This window comes from Balaenoptera musculus, chromosome 5 (assembly GCF_009873245.2).
Source record: "Balaenoptera musculus isolate JJ_BM4_2016_0621 chromosome 5, mBalMus1.pri.v3, whole genome shotgun sequence".
Classification (NCBI taxonomy): Eukaryota; Metazoa; Chordata; class Mammalia; order Artiodactyla; family Balaenopteridae; genus Balaenoptera; species Balaenoptera musculus.
In genome coordinates this window covers 116115253-116120538 of record NC_045789.1, presented here as the reverse complement: position 1 = coordinate 116120538, position 5286 = coordinate 116115253, and the positions used below count along the sequence as shown (strand labels likewise).

The 5286-nt window shown below is 37.3% G+C and overlaps 1 pseudogene; it reads left to right on the top strand.

Annotated features, from left to right (window-relative positions):
• The first annotated feature begins 3893 nt into the window (after positions 1–3893).
• Positions 3894–4386, top strand: LOC118895712 (annotated as a pseudogene).
• Positions 4387–5286: the final 900 nt, after the last annotated feature.

Below are 5286 nucleotides of genomic sequence, written 5' to 3'. Positions count from 1 at the left end.
TCATGATCTCTCAAAGCAGAGATTTCAAACAGATTACATGAAATCTTTTCTACCTTCTTCCCCTCTTTGTGAATGATAAGAAAGAAGTTAGGTAACTTTGATGTAATCCACAAGAGAACCTTTACGAAAGACATTTAAAAACTATGACTTTCTCTTTGACATTCAATAAGTATCCCAGTAAAAGGTCTCTGTGCTCAAAGTTTTAAGAAGGCTGCCATCCCTGAAAGAGCTTGTGAACTCTGACCTTTCTTCATTTGGATGAACAGCAGATAAAAAGTTTGTTTTCCTCATACGAGCTTATTACTGTTTCATCAAACATACTTCCTAGAAAACATACAGTACCTATTTTTAAATAAAGTTTTATTCTAATTACAAAGTAAACAGATAAACTTTCAAAAGTCTTGACAAATAAATAAAATTTTGAAAAAAAATTTTAATGTTATACTAGTTAAATCCATAGCCTCAAGTTAACCATGGTTATTTTTTGGTATATATCATTATCATCTCTGTCCCTGCCTGTCCATTTCTCTCTCTCAGACTACACAACCATACACACACACACACATGATCAGTGAAACATCATTATCTTTTGAGAGAACAGATAATGATAAGCAACATGTAATGCACAGTTAATATATATCAGAAACCTCAATAACTTCCTTACAAATTTAATTAATACACAAACAACTAATAGGACCTATTATTATTATTCATCTTCCAGAGAAAATAAAATTGAAGTTTGGAGAAATCATGTGTCAACATATCAACAATTGGTTGAGCCATGATTCAAAACCAGCTCACTATACCTTTAAATAAGATTTGTTTAGGTTATTATTACTATTACTATTATTATTATCCAAGTTACTCAGTCAGTCTTCAAGAATAGAACTTATCTTATCTGACCTTCTTTTATTTATACACACTTAGGATTTTCTTGTTCTTTATTCTTATATATCACTTGTCAGTGAACATCATGAAAGGGTATTTCTGGATATAGCACCTGATTATGACTTAAGAACAAAGTAGCAGAAGTTTTAGATCACATGTAAATAATTTTATTCACAATGCTATGCTGTCTTCCAGAAAATGTATATTATTTCCACTATTTTTTTTTGGCCATGCCACTGGCTTGCGGGATCTTAGTTCCCAACCAAGGATTGAATCTGGGCACTCGGCAGTGAAAGCGTGGAGTCCTAACCACTGGACGGCCAGAAAATTCCCCACTTCCACTAATGTTAATACATGCTGATTACAGTTTTTGCATCTTAATTGATGACTCTCCAAATATGAATAATATACCATGTCTGAAATAAGAGTTGTGGACACACACACAGTATGACTAAGTTACTCTATGTCTCTTAAAATGGATATCTTCAAAATCTTCATTCCATTGGTTATTTAGATTGCGGGTATGTTAAAATGTACTTGGAGATTATTAAAAACCTAGGGTTTCCCAGGGGTTAAGAAGGGGGAGAAGACTCAAATCAACAGAATTAGAAATGAAAAAGGAGAAGTAACAACTGATACTGCAGAAATACAAAGGATCATGAGAGATTACTACAAGCAACTCTATGCCAATTAAATGGACAACTTGGAAGAAATGGACAAATTCTTAGAAAAGCACAACCTTTTGAGACTGAACCAGGAAGAAATAGAAAATATAAACAGATGAATCACAAGCACTGAAATTGAAACTGTGATTAAAAATCTTCCAACAAACAAAAGCCCAGGACCAGATGGCTTCACAGGTGACTTCTATCAAACATGTAGAGAAGAGCTAACACCTATCCTTCTCAAACTCTTCCAAAATGTAGCAGAGGGAGAAACACTCCCAAACTCATTCTATGAGGCCACCATCACCCTGATACTAAAACCAGACAAAGATGTCACAAAGAAAGCAAACCACAGGCCAATATCACTGATGAACATAGATGCAGAAATCCTCAACAAACTACTGGCAAAGAGAATCCAACAGCACATTAAAAGGATCATACACCATGATCAAGTGGGGTTTATCCCAGGAATGCAAGGATTCTTCAATATATGCAAATCAATCAATGTGATAAACCATATTAACAAATTGAAGGAGAAAAACCATATGATCATCTCAATCGATGCAGAAAAAGCTTTCGACAAAATTCAACACCCATTTATGATAAAAACCCTCCAGAAAGTAGGCATAGAGGGAACTTACTTCAACATAATAAAGGCCATATATGACAAACCCACAGCCAACATTGTCCTCAATGGTGAAAAACTGAAAGCATTTCCTCTAAGATCAGGAACAAAACAAGGTTGTCCACTCACACCACTATTATTCAACATAGTTTCGGAAGTTTTAGCCACAGCAATCAGAGTAGGAAAAGAAATAAAAGGAATCCCAATCAGAAAAGAAGTAAAGGTGTCACTGCTTGCAGATGACATGATACTATACATAGAGAATCCTAAAGATTCCACCAGAAAACTACTAGAGCTAATCAATGAATTAGGTAAAGTAGCAGGATACAAAATTAATGCACAGAAATATCTTGCATTCCTATACACTAATGATGAAAAATCTGAAAGAGAAATTAAGGAAACACACCCATTTACCATTGCAACAGAAAGAATAAAATACCTAGGAATAAACCTACCTAAGGAGACAAAAGACCTGTATGCAGAAAACTATAAGACACTGATGAAAGAAATTAAAGATGATACAAACAGTTGGAGAGGTATACCATGTTCTTGGACTGGAAGAATCAACATTGTGAAAATGACTCTACTACCCAAAGCAATCTACAGATTCAATGCAATCCCTATCAAACTACCACTGGCATTTTTCACAGAAGTAGAACAAAAAATTTCACAATTTGTATGGAAACACAAAAGACCCCGAATAGCCAAAGCAATCTTGAAAAAGAAAAACAGAGCTGGAGGAATCAGGCTCCTAGACTTCAGGCTATACTACAGAGCTTCAGTAATCAAGACAGTATGGTACTGGCACAAAAACAGAAATATAGATCAATGGAACAGGATAGAAAGCACAGAGATAAACCCATGCACATATGGTCACCTTATTTTTTGATAAAGGTGGCAAGAATAAACAATGGAGAAAAGACAGCCTCTTCAATAACTGGTGCTGGAAAAACTGGACAGCTACATGTAAAAGAATGAAATTAGAACACTCCCTAACACCATACACAAAAATAAACTCAAAATGGATTAAAGACATAAATGTAAGGCCAGACACTATCAAACTCTTAGAGGAAAACATAGGCAGAACACTCTATGACATAAATCACAGCAAGATCCTTTTTGACTCACCTCCTAGAGAAATGGAAATAAAAACACAAATAAACAAATGGAACCTAATGAAACTTCAAAGCTTTTGCACAGCAAAGGAAACCATAAACAAGACGAAAAGACAACCCTCAGAATGGGAGAAAATATTTGCAAATGAAGCAACTGACAAAGGATTAATCTCCAAAATTTCCAAGCAGCTCATGCAGCTCAATATAAAAAAAAACAACCAACACAATCCAAACATGGGTAGAAGACCTAAATAGACATTTCTCCAAAGAAGATATACAGATTGCCAACAAACACATGAAAGGATGCTCAAGAACACTAATCATTAGAGAAATGCAAATCAAAACTCCAATGAGGTATCACCTCACACCAGTCAGAATGGCCATCATCAAAAAATCTACAAACAATAAGTGCTGGAGAGGGTGTGGAGAAAAGGGAACCCTCTTGCGCTGTTGGTGGGAATGTAAATTGATACAGCCTCTATGGAGAACAGTATGGAGGTTCCTTAAAAAACTAAAAATAGAACTACCATATGACCCAGCAATCCCACTACTGGGCATATACCCTAAGAAAACCGTAATTCAAAAAGAGTCATGTGCCTTTTCCTCAGTTTCCGCTAAGGTGCTCGGTCCTTCCGAGGAAGCTAAGGCCGCGTTGGGGTGAGACCCTCACTTCATCCGGCGACTAGCACCGCGCCCGGCAGACCCTGCCTAGCACTCGCCCGCACCATGGCCTCCGTCTCGGAGCTCGCTTGCATCTACTCGGCCCTCATCCTGCACGACGATGAGGTGACGGTCACGGAGGATAAGATCAATGCCCTTATTACAGCAGCCGGTGTAAATGTTGAACCTTTCTGGCCAGGCTTGTTTGCAAAGGCTTTGGCCAATGTCAACATCGGAAGCCTCATCAGGAGCCTCATCAGCAGCTGGTGCTGCACCAGCAGGAGGTCCTGCCCCCTCCACCACTGCTGCCCCAGCTGAGGAGAAGAAAGTGGAAGCAAAGAAAGAAGAATCTGAAGAGTCTGATGATGACATGGGCTTTGGTCTTTTTGACTAAACCTCTTTAGTAGCAAGTTCAATAAAAAGCTGAGCTCTTTAAAGAAAAAAAAAAAAAAAAGAGTCATGTACCACAATGTTCATTGCAGCTCTATTTACAAGAGCCAGAACATGGAAGCAACCTAAATGTCCATCAACAGATGAATGGATAAAGAAGATGTGGCACATATACACCATGGAATATTACTCAGCCATAAAAAGAAACGAAAGTGAGTTATTTGTAGTGAGTTGGTTGGACATAGAGTGTGTCACACAGAGTGAAGTAAGTCAGAAAGAGAAAAACAAATACCATATGCTAACACATATATATGGAATCTAAAAAAAAAAAAAAAAACGTTCTGAAGAACCTAGGGGGCAGGACAGGAATAGAGACCCAGATGTAGAGAATGGACTTGAGGACACGGGGAGGGGGAAGGGTAAGCTGGGATGAAGTGAGAGAGTGGCATGGACATATATATACTACAAATGTAAAATAGATAGCTAGTGGGAAGCAGCCACATAGCACAGGGAGATCAACTCGGTGCCTTGTGACCACCTAGTGGGGTGGGATAGGGAGGATGGGAGGGAGACACAAGAGGGAGGAGATAAAGGGATATATGTATATATATAGCTGATTCACTTTGTTATAAAGCAGAAACTAACACACCATTGTAAAGCAATTATACTCCAATAAAGATGTGAAAAAAAAAAATAAGGGGATAGGGTGGAGAGAAATGTGTGTGACTATAAAAGAACAGTATGAAGATCTTCATGGTGATTAATGTAGTGATACAATATTTTCAAATAAGGTCATATTCTGACATTCTGGGTAGTTTTAGGGGACATTATTCAACCCTTTACACATAGTCTGCTTAATTTCTTGCCATGATTCTGACTTTGGTTGCTCTCCAGTCCCTTAAAATAATTGCTTTTACATTGTTTACATTTTTTATTATTGTTT